General features: G+C 41.6%; 1 protein-coding gene across 9 annotated transcripts in view; it reads right to left on the reverse strand.

Moving 5' to 3' along the window:
- Mef2c (myocyte enhancer factor 2C) overlaps positions 1 to 19,785 on the reverse strand; it is a 166,280-nt gene that overhangs the window by 143,229 nt on the left and 3,266 nt on the right. For 2 of the 9 annotated variants that reach the window (XM_028875644.2, XM_028875638.2), the window contains exon 1: positions 962 to 1,290. The gene's annotated coding sequence lies outside the window, so the exon portion shown is untranslated. Of the gene's footprint in view, positions 1 to 961; positions 1,305 to 2,340; positions 2,515 to 5,643; positions 5,746 to 19,785 lie in introns of those variants that run through there. The other 7 variants (XM_028875646.2, XM_028875645.2, XM_037209541.1 and 4 more) reach the window with 6 other exon arrangements.

The raw sequence follows: 19,785 nt of genomic DNA on the forward strand, positions 1-19,785 counted from the left end.
CCATTTCAAAAATAGGAGGGAAAGCCTTTTCACAAAGAATAACTATAGCATCTAAAAGAGTACAAAATGGTTCAGATATAAAATTTCCCTTCAGAATTGGTGGCCTTGCTCTGGAAAGGAAATAACATTAGCATTGGACTCAAACACTTGCATAATACATAATAATACAATAAACAATGTGCTCCGTCTCTGTAGACTTCCTTCACGGCTAACTTTGTCGCTTAGTTTGGTAACTTTCATCTCAAGTCCAAACAGAAGGCGGGCTAAGGGACTCAGTCTTGCTTGTTTTTCAAAAGCTTAATATTTCCCTTGATCTAAACAACAGTGCATATGCTGAAATCCAAACGTGAACTGTGAAATGCATAGACTACCATGGCCAGGGCACTGCTTCTGGTCCCTACCAATTAAGCTCTCTCAAGCCAGCACTTTGGTGAGGGCAGAGGATGCACAAAGGTGGCCCCTGGCAGACAGCCCTGTAGCTTAAAGCCATCCCAAGAACTAGTGGCTCAGAATCCAAACCTAGGGCAAATCAATCTTGGGGGCAACTTACAGGAACATCTTTCCACAGTGAACTAACGGCTAGGTTTTAAGACATCTACTTCAAGGTCACAGAACAGTCTGTGAAATTCTAAAATCCACCAGGTTCCACGTTCTCCACCCTATCAAGCATGCTAATGACGTGAACTAACTTCATGAAACTTTAAACAAGCTGATGTGACACGAACGAGTCAGATGTGATTTCAATAACGGATGGCAAACAGATACTACTATCTAAAAAGTTACTTTCAGCCACACACAAGGAAATCGTGGAATCTAAAGAAAAGAATGCACAACAAGCCTCAACTTAAGCCTCCCCAAAAGGAGTTGGGATAGAACTACTGCCTGGAAGAGACTGGTGCAGATTTCAGAGACAATACCCAAGCTATTTCTATTCTTTTCGAGAAATGTCAGAGGTACTCACATGAAGGAAGACTCGACCAGATTAGTCCTTGGAATATTTTCCTTTCTTAAAACAGGAAGAGAGAGAGAGAAAAAAAATAACAATAATCTTTACTTCATCCAGCCTTGGAGTGCTTCTCCACCTGATTCAAAGCTGCAGGCACGGCGACCCACACAGAACCTTCAAAGTCAATCCAATAGCAGCCCGAAGATGTCTGGGTGTACGCGTGTGCTCAAGTGTCTGTGACTGCGAGCCGAGCGAGCAGAGAGCTGGAGACGAAGTGTGCGTGTGTGCGCGCGCGAGGGGGGGGCGAGGGGGAGGCGCGCACGGGATCGCGCATTCGCGCGCGCACCGAAGCCGCTGGAAGAGGAGGAGGAGAAAGAGGAGGAAGGTGGAGGAAGCGGAGGAGGAGGAGGAGGAGGAGGAGGAGGAGGAGGAGGAGGAGGAGGAGGAGGAGGAGGAGGAGGAGGAGAAAGTGGCTCTCTGTGGCCGGTGGGATTAAAAGTAGCCAGACTCGTCCAGAAAACTGCATCCAGGAAGGAAGTGACAGAAGACGGATGGGAAAAAGGAGAGCAGCACACAGCCTTAGAAACGTCGCGTAAAAGAGCGGGGGGTGGGGGGATGTGAGGATACTGGGAGGGGACGCGGGGGTGGCAAGCACCGAGCACACGGGGCTGGGGTTCTAAGCAGCACGTACGAGCCAGTGCGCACCCCCACCCCATTTCATTTTATTCTTGCCTTTGCCTGCGCTGCCTTTTCCTCTCCGTTTCTCTGTCCCTACGAGCCCAAACCGTTGCCTCTCCTCGCGAGCTGGGGAAATCATCAGTTTCACTCTTGCAAAAGGGGGGCGGGACTAGACCTCGCAGCATTTTAATAAAACAAACATACTGCAGCTCCCTCCTCACCCCATCCAGTCTCAACTAGATTGATAAATTACTCCACTACACTACTTTAATTATGTATATGGTATGCAGAATAAATCACTGAACATCAGTACCTCAATCAAGCACTTTTAAATGATAATTGCATCTTGGTGAATCAATCTTTCCATTCCTGACATTTTGCTAATTTTAGTTTTACGGTGGGGTAATGGCACATGCCATACGCAAACCTAATGACAATTCTTTATTGCATGAAAGGGAAGACAACACGGGGAGCGACGGCTCCCTGCCTCTCTCCCCGCCGCGGCGGAGGACGCTCGGAGGGGACGCTCGGCTGCCGCGCGCTTGCTCCCCCGGGAGGCTGCGAGCCAGCCAGCAGGAAAGTCCTTCTCAAGTCGGGATCTTCCCTCTGACCAATAGGAGCGCGACCCTAAGAGCTGCTCCAGTGACTTCCCCCCCTTTGGATTCGCGGTAGCCACTTCGTTCTTGCTCTGGTCCGCGCGCGCCTCCGTTACTCACGCGTAAAAGCCACGATCCAGGATGTCTGCCGTCCTCGATCCCAGGCGTGCGCTTCCTGCCCGCCCAGAACGTACAAAGCTTTTGGCCTTGAGACCCGGAGAGCTAGGCTAGAAAGTGAGCCGAAAGGATTCTCCGGTGTTAGTAATAAAATAATTACAAGTATTTGAAATCTGGACTTTATCGCTGGGCCAAGAACTTTCGAATCAATCTGGAAATATTTACTGAGGGGACAGCTTCCTTGGAGAACCCCCCCCCCCCCCCCGCCCCGCGCGCTCCTTCCCTCCAGCGTCTCCTCCACACCTTACTGGACTTTATCCAGGTCATTAACATGGAAACCAAACCAACTTCCCAAATGCATTAGGCTACCCTGGCTGATAGCGGATGACTTCACTTATCCTGAAGAGTTTCAGCTGCACAGGAAGCAGCAGCTGAGACTGATAAGGACACTCGTGTTAAGGTTGAAGTTTGCTTAATACTTTTCCACAGCAAAAACAGGTTAACAAACAACTGATACTTAGGAAAAAAAGGTTACAGGTTTGGGGTCCGTCCCTACTCTAGTCAATTACACCACACCCAAAAAGCTAAAGACAAAATATATCAACCCGTATACAAATCGCACACAGACAGGATTGCATGCCAGGGGTACTGTAGCTTTTTAAAACATTCAAAACAAATTAATTTTTTTTTTAATATTATGACTGGAGGAAGAGAAAGCTCACAGAGGACAGTAACACCGAAGGCACAAGAGTAGACAATAGTAACACAGTCAAGTATCTAGCTAACTAAAGGTGTTTCCTCAAAAAACAAAACAAACAAACAAAAAATAAAAAAGCACCCCCCCACCCCCAGCACTATGTGTTTAACCCAATGACGGGTTGCATTTGCTGGAAGTTCTTCAGTAGGCCTGCAGAGGACTATTTTAACGCAGGCGGACAATATGGTTCAAAAAGCCTCCTGTCTCCTTGTGCAGGCTGTTTGAAGTCAGCAGCTTTTCTAGAAGAGGGGGCTTCAACATGCAGGCACCCCCAAAGGCTGCACTTGAAAGCAGAGGTTGACTTCTTAGGCCAGCTAAACTACCCCTGAGCAACCTGCAAGTGTCGGGGCCCCTTCCCATGGTGACGATTAATTAGCAGAGCTACTTTCATTACAGGAGGGCATGGCAAACTGTCACAAAGCTTGCGCTTTGTGACGTAGTGGGTTCTTGTTTGTTCTGTCTTTGCAAACCAGGGTCTGTACTATGTACTTACTGTGCCTGCCTTTCACAGAGCAAGTGTGTGGCGACCATGAGTTTATGTCAACAGGATGGCAAAGGCCTCTTTACAGGGGCAGGCGCTGATGCTTAGAGATGCTGAACACTAAGGCATGTCTAGATATGGCAATGTAAATGAAAATCTAGATGATTTTTTTGGTCTTTACAAATATCCTCACTGAGCAAACTCTATGAAGGACCACGGGAACTTACTGCCACACTGCTTTAAATTCATGTAATGAACTGTGATGGCCTGTGTTATATGACGAAGTAGATATTGCCAATACATGAATTTCAACTGTGCTACTGTAGTTAGTGATATCCCTCTTTACTACAATATACTTCAGTTTTAGATTTATTTTCCTTCCAAAGGAAATTTTTACTTTACCCTTTCACATGTCAAAGAGTTATTTAGTAATAAGCATTGTAACAAATTCATATTGATCAACAACAGTGTAAACACTCAAAAGTATGCTAAGCCCAAGTGAGGATGATTTGAAGCTTTGGGCCTGGAGTGTACTATAGCTGGCCTTTTAAAATATAAGATTTACCCCTTCAGTAGATTTAGCTTCTTAATTATGTGTGACCTAAGTTAATATTAGCATTTGTTTCCTTCACATAAGCTTGTGTAGCTGAAGTGGAAGGGAAGTAGTTACGTGGAAATAAGCAGTAGACAGTTGCCCGAGCTTTAAAATTATTTAGTAGCGGTCCATGAGGTGGTTGATCCAGAGTGAATTTTGTATTTGCCTTTAAATAACCCCAGAATTGCATTATTTATTTACTTAAATTTACTCACACTGGTGATTCCTATTCCCTAATGGTGCTTGGCGAGGATCAGGATATTTTCTTGTATAGAAAGTAGCTTAGTCTAGGGTATTGAGACACATAGAATTCCCTATCCAATTTCCAGATTTGTGATTGGGGACACGACTCAGTGGCAGAGCTCTAACATCCTTGGCTTGCACCAGGCCTTTGCTCATGGTTTGATATCCAACATTGAAAACACACACAAAAATTGTCTTACTAATAGATAAATTCTTTCTAGATCTCAGTTTGCTAGGTTCCATGATCTCTCCAATTCAGTTCTGTGTTTGAAAAATAAAAATAATTACTATATCATTTATATCAGTGGGAATATAGGGATTTGTCTAGTTGATAAAAGGCAACTTTCCTTTAAGAAAAAAGGGCAAAGTGGTGGCTGGGATTGGTGTGCTATTAACCACCCCCACTCCGTGTGTGTGTGTGTGTGTGTGTGTGTGTGTGTGTGTGTGTGTGTGTGATCACAAAAATTCCTTTCATTAATTATTATAAGTGCTTTATATTAAATATAAATACACATTAGCGACCCCTCCAAGGACTTATTTAACAATACATTTAAACAATTAAAGTTATAGAGAGCATGGCGATTGTTTCAGCTCTGGAGAAAGCTACCATCCAGTCCTGGTTTGTGACATTTCATTCCATCCTCTTTTCTCCTGCTTCCCTACACTAAAGCAGCAGCACTCTGTGAGAGCCCTGTGCACTGGGTCCTGCCTGCTTTTAAGCCTGGCCCACGCTGGGTGTAGCTCTTGAAGTGAGCTTTAAAAAATTATTTTAAAGTGAGCTGGGGCGGTTGCCACAGCAACCTACCCTGAGATGAAGAAAGGATATAGATTAATCTACCCCTTAAGATTATTCAAGTGTATAGTATTTGTTCCTCAGCCAGAATACTTTCAACACAAATATAATTGGACATGAAAGTTTAGAAAAATCGGAGGAACATGGTTAGATTTAAATTCTGCAACACAATCCATATTTTAACCTCTTTGTAGTTGTCCTGTGGGTGATGTACATAACTGCCTAGGAAGCGGATTAGCTGTGGTAGACACTTGCAAAGGTGGCCTGGAGAGGTGGGAAGAGCCTACACAGCATTGGCACAGCAGTGCTTGTATCACGAGGAGGAGAATGGCTGACGGCGTCACCGGCACACATGTCCATATATTAAATGCTTTCAGAAACTGGTGCTTTTGCTTTCACGGTAGGTCTGTGGTGAAAGGGTAAATGTGGGCACTCACCACCTACACTTCTTCACTGCCACAGCCATTGGACTTCCAGGCTTCACTTCATCTCTTCAGAGGTTACTTCACAGTCTTCAACTCTTTTCTTTTTTCCGGCACCTTAAAAACGTGTAAGTATAAAAAAAAAAAAGTTATTTTCTCTAAAGCTGACATTAAAGTGGATTCAGGCAGGTATGGTTTTAAAACTTCTAAAATAACGGTATCTATTAGTTTAAACCCAAATAATTAAATCCAATTCACTAGAAAAGAATTTAAATGATCAACTGTGACAGTGTCCGTAATTTTTTTTTAAAATAAATGATGGCACATTTCTAAATTTCACAAATTCACTTGGTACAGCTTTATCCCAAGCAAACCACACAGCACATGGACTGAGCGTGGTAAAGGATCTGTAAAATGGAAAGGATTTGGTTTATTAGGCAAAGGTTTCATTGTATGCCTCATCTCAAGACAGTGAGTCTAACTATACTTACTCTCACGTTTGAACCTTTGACTTTATATCTGATGAAGAATCACAAGGCAAAAAGTAAAGGAAAATCCACCATTTCTCATGCTAATAAAATTTGTCAGACTTGGAGATGTTTGTAATACTGTTTAAGTTGATGGAAAGGTTGCTTAAAGGCCCACTTAAAACACTTTGGGATTTATGATGTGGGTTCAGTACTGTGTGTGAATCCTATTAGTAACAATACCTTATCCTTCCAAGCCGTGTTTAGCTGTATGGACTGTAAACAACCGTTTCTTGCTCTAATCTCTGACTCAGACTAGCTTTCCATGACTTTGGTACACCAATGAATCTTTCCTTGGCTTCAGGATGGGACCAGTCCCCCAGAAGGGCCAACCATGACCCAGCAGATCGAAAGGGCCAATATCCCGTTTGTCTTAGCAGGACTTTCCATAGCCAGTAGTCACTCAGAAAACTTCTTCATCTGGGTTGCAAGTCACATGATTTGTTTTTATTATATTGCGTCAGAGTCAGAGAAATGAAGAGTTTGGGCAAGATTTGTTCTAGGGTTGTGCTCGGTGAATTCGCATCCTTCAAACCCAGGCCCACCGTGCCTAAGTCTCAGTTTGTTCTGGGTCTTAGAACCAAGTTCTCTGGCCAATCCCTTTCTCTCAGTTCTGCTTGGCTTTAATGTAAGTTAAATGGGGATCATGATACAGCCATCTCCCAGGACCTCTTCACCCTACTCTTCATGAAACACAATCTGAAAGACACGCTTAAAACACACACACACACACACACACACACACACACACACACACACACACACACCAAACACTCCTCAGCAAAGTGTGATACACTTATTCTATCAGTTAAGTCCAAATAAGGCTTGATTGTTAATCTGCTTCTAAGTGTACGGCTCATCCAAAAGCATCCACGGAGACAGCTAAATTTAATGGGACTTTACATTTGCTCTCGCCATTGTTAAATGCTTATTGAAACACTGGTTCTACCCCATTTCTTGAAATATCACAAGAGACCTGAAATTTAAGGAGTAGATACTTAGACTTCCCCCATTTAACCGTTTCTTCTAGAGTCTTTACTAGGTCTATGCTCTTTCATTTTACAAGATCGTTACCAGGGGATGCGGTGGAAGTTTGGGGTTAAAATTTTCGCCCGGCATTTTGGTACCCACTTCTTTGTTTGGGAAGCAGAGGGCTGGGATTCAGTCCTCAGGGCCCCTTAAAGAGCAGACGAGGGACGCCTCTGGCTTCAGCAGCTCACTCGGCTGAGTTATTGATTGCAGGGAGCAGCAATCCCTCCGGCTGATTTGTGTTGAAAGCGGACCCGCTGGCTGGGCGAACTGGAGAGGCGACAGCCGCAACGCCACCCAATTACTGCCGGCCCTCCCCTCCGACACGGCTTTCCCCTCCTATCTGCTCTTTCTCCGCGGGTCGCTACTTCCTCCCATCCACTTTTCTCGTGGCCGATGGAGCTGAGGGGGTGGGGAAGCTTTGCCCCGCGAGTTTCTACAGCTACCGGGCTGCTAGTGTGTGTCGGGTGGGGGGTTGGCGAGTGTGCCACGTGAGTGCGCCACAGGCTGGGCGTAGGAGGCCGGGCCCTCCGACGGACCTGCTGGGCCTGGGTGCTGCAGGGGGTTGGGCGGGCTGTGAGCGCCCGGGACAGGAAGGGGTGTGCCGGCCTGCGTTCGGCTGGAGAGGAGATGTCTCGGCTCGGAGGAAAGAGACCAGTGGCTTGCTGATAAAGATGGAGCGTGATGGGCTCCCGGGAGGGGAGGAGGGCGCAAAAGCAGTGGGTGTGCTTTGGAAATGTGCGGTGGCCGCGTTGGTGGAATCTCTCTGCAGGTCTGGTGTTTAGGATCCCAAGAATATTTCTTCCAACGAGCTGGAAATGAGCTCTGTATGATCTCCATAATCACCGGGGGTCAGCAGAAGAAGCCCACCACCCACACACAGCTCGCAAAGTGCTCCTTTGAGGTCGGCTTTTCTGGTTACTTGATGCGCTCCAAGCATCTTGAAATGTGGGGAGAGAAATAGGAGCCTTGGGGAAGTCCAGCTGCCCTGTCCTATAGCGTCCTGGATTTTAACAAATCTAATAGACCAATAAGAAAGTGTCAGGGCCCCAAATTGGATTTAAACCCTAAGAACTCAGGATATACAGAAGTATTTAAAAAACAAAACAAAATAAAAAACAGCCAACCACTAACTTTTGCAGTTAAGCTGCCTCTGTGGATATATGTAAGTCTTGGCATAGTAAAGGTCACAAAGTAGAAAGAGAAGTGGGATGCTAAAGAAAATGAGCAGCAAACCCAAATAAGAAAACTTACTTTTGTCTTGCACAACTTTCATATGTTACAACTGGGAAACAGTGTTGGGATATTCTGCAAAAATAACCACCAGAAAATGGAGACTCTTGTGATGTTCTTTGCCTGTCTAGGGTTCTGTACCAAGGAAGGACAGTAAGTGTGGTAGGAAGAACACATCAAAGCCTTTGTAGATCACAGGCTCTATACATCTCTAATGGGTGTGTGTCCCCTTCTCGAGGACTGCTCTGAATAGGGTAGCTGCTAGGCACATGTGACTTTTCAAGTTAATTAAAACAAACACTGTCCATATTTTAACTGCTTAATAGGCCCACGTGGGCAGTGGAAACTTTGGGGTAAGGAGGTATTGAATATGTCCACCACTGTAGAATACTGCAGTAAAGTTTTAAACTAAAATACTGGCTTTAAAAAAATGCTCTATGTGCTGGGTGGTGGTGGTGTATGCATTTAATCCCAGCACTTGGGAGCCAGAGGCAGGCAAATCTCTGAGCTCAAGGCCAACCTGGTCTACAGAGGGAGTTCCAGGACTGCCAGGGCTATGCAGAGAAACCCTGTTTCAAAAACAAACAAACAAAACACAAAGCTTTATGTTTGATACCAGCTGGATTTTAGGACATTCTGCATTTCTATTACATAGCGGTAGCACAGAATAGTTTTAAAGTCTGAATTTTAGTGTCTTTTATGCTGAGAAAGATTCTGGGAAACACCTAATATGTGCATCTTCTTGTTTTTAAATAAGGAAGTCAAGTGAAGCACAGAGAGGCTGACTGAGTGATCCACATCTGTAAATTTGGAGAGAAGCTTAAGGCCAGCGATAGGGCCCAGGATCCTTGCTGCTGGCTAGGACGCCATGGCTGGCTCGGCCAGGCAAACTGACTGTATAGGACGATGTCTAGATGGATTTTAGACAGAATTATCCTTTTACAAGAGGGAATGCTTCTAAGCTTTCACCCCAGAGAAAGTTCCATTTAATAAAGAATAAGCTGACTGAGGGATAATACTGCCTCCCAAACTTAAACAGAGTATCAGACAACCACATAGTGCTTTTTCAAAGAGAACAATTGGGTGTAATACTCTGTTTACTTGTACTTAAGACGGATGCCAAATTAACATTATACTTTTAGAGTAAAAGATAAGAAGCAGTATTAAAGTCAAAGATGTTATCAGAGGTGAGACTTGCTAACAAAATATAATCTTCCTCAAATTTGATAAAATATCAAATTCACTGATGTCACAAGAATAGGATTTGCCCAAAAATGTTGATAACATAGACAGAGTGAAATTACGAGTATTACTACGTAAGGTGAGAAAGGCAGCAGCGTGCTGTGGCATCTTAGACTGAGTGTAAACTTCGGGCTTCATTAAGCAGTTAGGCGATTTATTTCGCTCTGCTTGTCCTCTCCATTTTTTGTTGTTAGTTGAGATTAATTTTGATATCAACTCTGTCCATTTATGATAATTAACCGCTAATGGAAATGGTCTCTGTTTTCGTCAGCATATTCATGAATGGTAAATAATTGTTATCCTAAAATAATAATTCTTTTGAATGTTGGATTGATCCATATTTGAGTCATCATCTGTTTTTCTTGTCTGTTTACCCTTTGCCCATGTTTGAAAGGATTCTTCTCACAGTACTTGAAATCCAAGACCCTATGAAATGTCTCAGTTCTCTGCAGATGAAGGAGAAAGTCTCAGGCGCCCTGTAGCTGACAAATGAAAAAGCTGAAGGGACCCCGAGGAGGAGAGACTACCCAAAAGCCAACTGACAATACCACAAGGGAACTGATCACATGCTGAGCTTCTCCATGGCCCAGTTTCCTCACCTATAAAAAGTTGACTATAGCTGGGCAGAGGTGGCACATGCCTTTAATCCCAGCATGCCAGAGGCAGAGCCAGGTGCATCTCTATGAGATGGAGGCCAACCTGGTCTACAGAGCGAGATCTGGGACAGGAACCAAAACTACATGGAGAAACCCTGTCTCGAAAACGCTCCCCCCACAAAAAATATTGACTATAATGTGATATCCTCCATGCATTGCTGTTAGGAATGAAGGAGTTAGTCAATATGCAGCCGGGGTAGAAAGCAAACTGTGTAATTCTGTGTAATTTCTACTTCCACACAACTAAGTTCGCTATTCACTTCCCCTGTCGGAGAGGAAGAAGCTGGTCATCAGAGACGTGAGGATTGATTCAGGATGAGAACAGTCTTGAATTTTACCTCTGAAGAAGTGGAAATCTCTTTAGACATAAAATTCTGTTTTACTGGGTCAGGTTGACTTTTTCACAGGTGTGTAGTCTCTAGGCTACTTTTAGCCCCATGTCAGCTGCTTTCTGCTTGGTAGCTGCCTGGTTGCTGAAAAGGCAGTGGAGACTCCAAGTCCCTCCTCTTTTCACCCCAGTTGACCTTTGGAATGCAGTTGTCGTCGGCCACGAAGACATTGATATCCTCAGGCTCCTGCTAGCAGAATTCTTTAGGGCAGTGCCTGCTCAGATTGTCTCCTGATGTCATTCCAAATGTCTGATGGCCATCTATGGCAACGAGGCTGGGCACAGGCCTCCTGCGAAGGGGGAACTCATGGAATGTCTGATGGAGCATTCTGTTCAAGAGGGACCTGGCAATGTTCTGCTGCATGTGTGGTAGAGATCACTGCTGCATTAGGGGGCAATAGAACACGAAAAACAGAAGCCATAGTCACTTTGGAGTTTTAGTAAAGTCTGGAATGGACTATGTATGTGAAATATATATATATATATATATATATATATATATAATATACATATAATATATAATATATTATATCATTCTTGATTGGTATAAATATGCATTACAGAAAAATACCCAAACAGACTCAGGACATTAAGGACTTTGTATGTAGTGTTCATGGTAACATTACTTATTAAGATCACCCAGTTAAGACAAAGGTGTCTAGAAAGGAGGGGGTAGTATTGATAAAATGTACTGTGCTCTGTCTACCTTCCTATGTAATTTTCAATCATTGTTAGTCTATTTAAAGGACAGCTTACATTATTTAAAAACATTTATAGCGGCTGTAATATTGGCTATAAGTCGTACTGCTAAGGCTATTGGCTGGATGAATAAGCTAATTGTTTCGATAATAATGAGTATAGGAATTAAAGAAATTCCTCGTGGTGGTGGCACACGCCTTTAATCACAGCACTCGGGAGGCAGAGCCAGGCAGATCTCTGTGAGTTCAAGGCCAGTCTTGTCTACAGAGTCATCCAGGACAGGCACTAAAATTGCATAAAGAAACTCTGACTTGAAAATAAATAAATAAAATATTTATAGCCTAAAAATTTAAGTTAAGCAGAATAATTGAAATTATTTGTTAAGATGGGAAGAAATATGCAAAAAATATATGCTTCCAATATGTGATAATTCTGTGTGTATTTAAAATAAGCACATCCATAATTATGGTAATATTATAACTTTCTAAGAAGAAAGAAAATTAATTTTCATTGTTTGGGATGAAAGTATCCTAAATTATTTTGAAATAGGATGAGAATGAAAATTGAAATACAAACAAAAGAAAGAAACTAAAACTGAAACCAGTGATTAAAAGTAGTCTGCTGTTGGCTTATTCATTGAGCCAAAGACCTAAACCAATGGGCTTGATTGCCTATTACTTTGCTAAATTTATATTTGAGTCTTTCAAATATATTATACTTATAATCTAAGTATAATATTTTTAAAACATATGCAAAATTTCAATATTTTTAGAATGTATATAAAAAATGCATACTCAAAATCCTTCACCTTTCATGGTCACTTGCTACTTTTAAGATTATACTAATTACTCTATAAACATTATTCCTTTTATCCGAGCAACAACTTCTTAAAGAGCTTTTGTTATTTTCTCTATTTTATAGATATTAAGAAAGAAAGCTTAGAGAGATGACTTTGTCTGCCGAGATAGCTCAGAAATGTCAAAGGACATGAAACCAGACTTGATGCATTCCCCAAACTCTGCTCTTAGCTATGATACTTCTGTATAGTTGGACTCAGCAGGAAGTGGTATAATCATACAACTGGAATGAACTCCAGAAAATTATGTCTACTTTCAGGTTCCCTCCTCCTTGACGGAGGCTATGGCCCGGCATGAGCCACTCACAGATGTTTTTGCTCGAAGGCATTAGATGTCTCCTTGGAAATTTGTTTCATAGCAATAGCATAGCATAGAAAACATCTAAGTGCTGGAGAACCATTGTTAAGTCTGAAGGTTTTTTTTTTTTTTTTTAAAGTAAATCCAAAGAAAACCTACAGAATCAACTAACCCGGGCTCATAGGAGTTCACAGAGGCTAAACTGACAACCAGGGAGCCTGCCAGGGACTGACCTAAGTCCTCTGCACATATGTTACAGTTGTGTGTGTAGCTTGGTCTTTTTGTGGGACGCCTAACAGTGAGAGCAGGGTCTGTCTCTGTCTCTGTTGCCGGCTCTTGGGACCCTTTCTTCCTACCTGATTGCCTCATCCAGCCTTGATAGGAAAGGAGGTGCCTAGTCTTACTGCAACTTGATATGCCATGTTTGGTTGACATCCATGGGAAGCCTGCCCTTTTCTGAAGAGAAACAGAGGAGGAGTGGATGGGGGAGAGAGAGGGGAGGTGTGTGTGTGGTGTTTGTGGGGGGATTGGGAAAAGAGGGGGTGGGAGAAACTGTGGTTGGAATGTAAAAATAAATAAATAATGAAATAAAAATTTTAAAAAAGTAAATCCAACAATGTGGAAACTAAGATTTGATTACTAAGCCTTAAATATTCGGTATTTGGACAATAAGCAGACATTAACTGCCAATAGAAAATTACAGTTTCAAGCCCATTCCTGATGGGAATGCTCGGCCTTTAAGGACAAAGGTTTGATGTGCGGTGCCTGCAAAGACTAAAAATGTTTATAGGTGGGTGCTGCTAGTTAATGGTTATGTATTATGGGAGCTGTGCAAAGGCAGAGGAAGGCAAGCAGACAGTAGATTAGAACACAGGTTCCCGAGAAGACAGCAGGACCTACCCCCAACAGTCAGTTTGCTGAGAGGAGGATGTGAAATTGTACTTCTGTCTGGCCTATAGAAAATCCTCATTAAAGTATCACACTTTTTAATTTCAGTTTCAACTATTCCACATGTCCCTGGAAAACATATTACTATTAGTTACCTAATGGCATTTTAAAGCAGATATTCTTTTCTCTCAGGTTTCATACTTCAAATAAGTTATTTCATGATCATACACTTGACATTTAAAATAAAATATATTTATGCTAGTATGTTCAGTAAGTCAACATATATTATACCAAGATACCTTGCATCTTATGGGTGATAACTTATCTTTGTCAGTGTTCTGCAGAATATAATTTTCGTAGAAAGTTTTCATTTGCATTCATACTGGACTTTACCAGATACACAGAAGTGATGATGTTTGTCTAGAGTAAGGATCTGTGATTGTATATTTTGGTTATCTCAAAAATCTTATGAATTGCTTATTGAATACATAGCATTACATTTAAATCTAAAGAGTCTGAGCCTAAGTGCACAGGATGAGTGACTTTCCATCAGTCTAAGCTTCTTGTCTCCTTTGGAGTCAGTGATCTCACTGTGTGCAGGAGGCTTTGTGCTCTCCTCACTGAGGCTTGTCTTTGCCCAACGTCCTTCCCTTCACCCACCTTCAGCTTGTCCTTCTTCACCTTGGCAGGCTCACTCACCCTGCAGCAATTTGAAAATCAATAACAGCTCCTCGGTGAGTGCCTCTGTTTCCTCTTGGCCTTCTACTGATGTGACTCAGAAGGTCTTTCCATCCTCCTGCAGCTCCTTAAGCCCCAGAATACTCACAGATTATGTTTTATCAGAATCTGGCGCTTCCACTTCCTTAGCCACGATACCCTATTGTCATGTGTTACCTCTTTAAGTGAATCTTTTTAAACTATTAAGAGAAAAAAAATGTTTATTTCCTCTTTTTTTGATGCAGAAGTGTCTCTAGCAGACTCCATAAACTTCCTGCTGTGTTTCTAGAGGTGTTTCCAGGGTAGGCTTTCTGTGCCTCAGGTCCCCCCACTGCCAGCCACTTGTGCACACAGAAGTAAAGGGAAGTTCATGAGAAGGCTTGCTCTGATTTGAAGAAGAAATTTTGTTGTTTCCAAAAATGTTGGGTTGGAAGATGAGTTCTCTGACAGTTCCTTGACAACCCATAGGTCTCTCCCAGTTTCTGTAAATTCCCATAGCTGCTGCTTTGGCCTCTCTTTATCTTTGCACATGAGTAACACACCAACTAAATAAATATGCAAGTGTCTTGTGCCTTAGCTTCTAGGTTATCATTCAGCTTACTGCATGCACATTCCTTTATTTTAAAAGCCATCAGAAGTAAAATTATAATTTGCTCAGTTTTGTCTTGAAGGGATTTTAAGAATTCTCCATAAGACAATATGTATTTCTTCTTGAATGGAAGACATGGTGTTTGGGAGTGTTTTAGGATCAGAGAACAACGTTTGTACTGCCCTTTCCCCATTTCTTCTATAAAAATCACAAATAAATATCTTTCTATATCAGAAGAGGAAACAAGGAAATATACTTTCCAACTGTGTATGGTCACATACATGTAACTACAGAGATATGTATCATGATGAATGGATTTATAGCAATACTCATCTTTTTGAAGAATCTTAGAAATGCAAGGGGATGTTTGAAGGAAAAGGTTATGAGCACTGCATAAAAAACGTTTTTCAACTTGTTGGTTCCTTTTGACATCCTTACCAATAGACGGTCAACTGATAATTTCCATCCTTTCTGCCTTTTCTTTTCTTTCCACTCTCCCCCACTTCATCCCTTCGACCCTTTATACTTCATTTTTATTTTAGTTGTAAATTTCTTCTTGGTTGTCAATACAATAAAACCGCGCTCATGTTAATAGCTAATCTTTTTTTCTGTGTAAAATTATATTTCTATTTTAGAACTGTGGGATACTAATAATAATTTTTTTCCATTTATTAAAAAAATCACCACAGAATAAATTGTCACTACGAAGAGCTTATTCTGATAACATGGCCATCTAATAATTTATGTGATCATTTTTGTTATTCATAACTCTTTAATGATGACTCACAATAAAGCGAAGCTGTGTTTGTGTCATGTGTAGTCTGTGAACGATTCAAATGCACCACCCCTGTGCTCCTCACCCGGCCTCACATACCTGGGAGAGGCTTGCCTAGTCTGTGTAGCCTATGGCTATAAAACAACTCACCCAGAAAAGAATTAAGCCTGCGGTTCCTCCAGATCAGCAATGATTAATTGAGTATTTTTACGGTTAGTGAATGCATACATGCAAACTTAGAGTAATCATTGTCTATCGTATTTTCCTAAAATAACTTTCCTGAAGAATCAGCGGAAGCCATTTGGTCATCCCTGAAACTGTATTATTTAGGGTCTTGAACTAGTATAAGGCTGGAGTAAGCCCAGGGCTTTGCTAATTTGGGGAAAAATTATCATTAGCCAATTCAAATAAAAGAGGTGAATCAACCCCTTAAGCACTATAGTGCTTAACGTATTAGACAATGAGTAAAAAACAAAAAGTAACATTTATAGCGATAGTCATGTGTTCTTGTTGGTCTCTCAGTGTGCAGGGTCACCATGCATGGATTCCCGTGTTGCTTTGGACCATGAGAACTGACGCTGCACTGCAAAAGCATTGAGAGGATAGTGACCAGGCCAGAGGACAGTTTATTCAAATGCCTCAGAATCAGCAAGGGTTAAAACCTGACGGTCTGAATCAATCCATGTCTGTGAATCCACAATCTCAGGAAACTGTGTCTTCAAATAGATTTCTTAAACACACACACACACACACACACACACACACACACACACACACACAACTTGAGTCAGAGTCTCATTGTGTAGCCCTGGCTGGGCTAGGACTTGCTGTATAGCACAGATTGCCCTCACACACTGACAGAGATCTGCCTCAGCCTCCAGTGTGCTGGGATTATAATTGGGAGCTGCCATGCCCAGTTTAGGAATCTTCATTAAAAGGCTCCTTAGAAATCAGATCATTTGCCTAGGATCCATGCATTTAGGAGGCCGAGGCTGGAGTATTACTGGGAGTTTGAGGCCAGCCAGGACTACATAGCAAGATTCTGTCTCAAAAAGTAAGGGGGAAAAAGGAAGAAAGGTAGGGAGGGAGAGAAAAGACTGGTTGCTATCTGCTTACATTTCATTGTATGTCCTTGCCTGTGGTAAGTTAAGATGAACCAAGTCCTCCTAATGACATACCCCTTTCTCATTCTTTTCTCTCAAACAACCCCAACGTGTATGCTCTCCTTTCAGATTAGTAAGGATGAGAGTTCAAGAAAAAATGGATTATTCCGATATCCAGTTTGGTTCAAAGCATAAACAAGCAAAAAGGCACTCTGCACATAACATGCTCACTGAAAGCTGCTCATTAAGAAGCCGATTAAGCAACATGGGGGCCGAATTTCCTTTCTTTCTATCTATGTATCTATCAATGTGTGTATCTATGTTCTAGTTTTTAATTTCTGAAACATAATCATTTCCCCTCTTCCCCTCCTCCCTCCAACCTTCCCATGGACCCCTTGCTCTTTCTCATAGCCTCTTTTTCTCTAATTATTGTTGCATGCATGTATGTACACACACACACACACCACCACCACCACCACCACCTCCACCACCATCACCACCACCACCACCACCACCACCCACCACCATCACCACCACCACCACCACCACCACCACCACCACCACCACCACCACCACCACCACCACCACCTTCCTAAATATAACTGTCTCAGTCTGTATAGTGTTACTTGTATGTATGTTTTCAGGGCTGATCTCTTGGTACCAAATGGGGGCCCAGTTCACTTATCTTAGGGTTCATTCTGCTTTTTAACTTATCTGAGTGAAAACTCTAATCTTTTCTTGGATGTAGAGCTAGAACCTTAAAGCCTTGTAAAGTGGTATCTAATTGAGGGATGTTTAACATTATCGATGAACAACACGCAGATGTGCATGCTTCGGTTACTGCCACTTTCTTGCAAGTCTAAACTCCCTGAAAATAAGACGAGCACTTGTCTCCAGTGAGTTGAGTAATAGGGCCTCTCAGGAAGGAGAATTTCAGATGTTCTTATGACTTTAGTAGTTAACTCTGCCTGCCCAGAAACCATAAAAGCTTCACAATATCACTGACTCCTGCAAACAGGTTGATCAGCTCTTCCACCTGCCCCCATACATAACTGATGCCATCAATCTCTCCAGCCTCCCTCCATTTCCAACTGCCGCTGTTAGCTTCTCCTGAGTTCAGACATCTTTTGTACTTCAGAATGGGACTTCTTTGATGTCCCTGCATCTGGCCGCAGTGTCTTTTTCTTCATTTGTTTTTGTATGACAAAACAAACACTATGTTGGCTTATAGCACTTATGTGTCATAACTATTTTCTTAACTTAAATTGTTCCCTCCATTTCACAAAACTGAAAATATTAAATATTCATTGGACTTTCATCTCGTTCAGCTGTGAGCGTGCATACTAAAGTTCAGAGCTACATGTAGTAATGTAATGTTGAGGGTGTGACCTTTCATGTTATGTAACAAGGGCACCTTGCAGGTGCTTACTCAGTAATGTTCTGCAGAACGATTTCATTTTCCCTTTAACTTCCCAGCTCAACACTGGTCTGAGACTTCCTTTATCTGGAGTAGTTACAGCAACTTGGAGAAGACAGGACATGCCACTGCATCTAGGATTCCAACTATGGCTCAGAGTCCTTTTGGGACACCTCCCATGAAGCAAAGAGAATATTCTCATCCTCTCCTGGTTAGCTGTAACTTCTTCCCTTGTGGTTGGTATGTTACTAACCCTGAAGCCCTAATCCATTTAGCCGTGTCACAGAGATTAACTGACTTCTTTTCAGTCACAAAAGTACATAACAGTGAAACAGAGACGAGGACTCTGATCTGCCACTTCTGCCCTGGTGTTCTTTGAACCATATTCATCAGCTCTAGAGAGAAACCCTTGTTATCCTTTAGAAGCAGACAAGGGACAATTCACTTCCATAAAAACTCCTTTGAGATGCAAGACTGAGTTTACTTGAACACCTTACAATTTCGTGTATTTTCTTTTAACATCCTTGTTTTCTGCAATAGCTGAAAATGGATATTATTTGCTGATCAATTTGCTTGCAATTGATTCACATGCTGTTATTGCATACTGTCAAATGACCTGTTGATTAATGTCTAATGTTGCTTTAGACTAAAATGTGATAAAGTAAGCAAATAACATTTACACACACACATATAAAACTTAGTTGTTAAATGACACTATTAGTCATATAATTATTGATTACTTTAAAACAATCTTTTGGAGAGAAACAGTAACCACCATTTTTTTTAATCTACATCTTATAATATCAATATTTTAAAATTTCCCCTGTTTTTGTTTTAGTGTTTTGTGTGTCTATGTACTAAAACTTCACTTCTTACCTACTTGTTTAGAGTCCAAGGATATGATATATTCCTTGAAAAATCAGAAAGTGTAGTTTAACCTAAACAATTTCCTTTCCAGAGAGAAGAAAATGAATATTTATTTGAATATTTATTTCTTTAACCTTGATTGAACCAGTTTACTGTATGGGATCATCAACAAATATATCAATAGTAGTTGATATGATCAATACTATTTGACTTGATGTCAAATACTTAGATTAATAAAATTTTATTGAATAGTATGACCTCTGAGCTTGCAAGGATGAAACCATTGGGCTACACTGTGGGTACACACCACACACACACACACACACACACACACACACACACACACACACACACACACCCCAAGCTAGTTAGTTGTTGAAATCATCTTTTTGTATACTGCATTGTGTACTATACATATGCTTGTATTATGATATACTTAGTATTTGCAATTCTTCTCCAATCTTTCAGAAAGACCAGGCTAAACTTTTGATTTTCTAAAACATATGATTGTGATTTTAGAAATTCTGTTGTTTCAGATACATTTGTATTCCCAGTTTGTAAATACATTTGAATGATGAAGACATTCTAAAAGAACTAAATATGGTCATGTTTCAATGTGTTCATGTTCTTAATGTTTTTACACCACATTTTTTTTTTTTTTTGGTTTTTCGAGACAGGGTTTCTCTGTGTAGCTTTGGTGCCTGTCCTGGATCTCACTCTGTAGACCAGGCTGGCCACATTTTAACAAGCTCTGATAAACTATTTATGTATATATACATATATGTATTCCTGTATAAGTATTTTTTTACTGACTGGAAAAGACTCAAAAGCAACTTTACCAATGTAACTTTTCACATATGATTCTTTTAGTTT

The sequence above is a fragment of the Peromyscus leucopus genome, chromosome 11 (genome assembly GCF_004664715.2).
Source record: "Peromyscus leucopus breed LL Stock chromosome 11, UCI_PerLeu_2.1, whole genome shotgun sequence".
Classification (NCBI taxonomy): Eukaryota; Metazoa; Chordata; class Mammalia; order Rodentia; family Cricetidae; genus Peromyscus; species Peromyscus leucopus.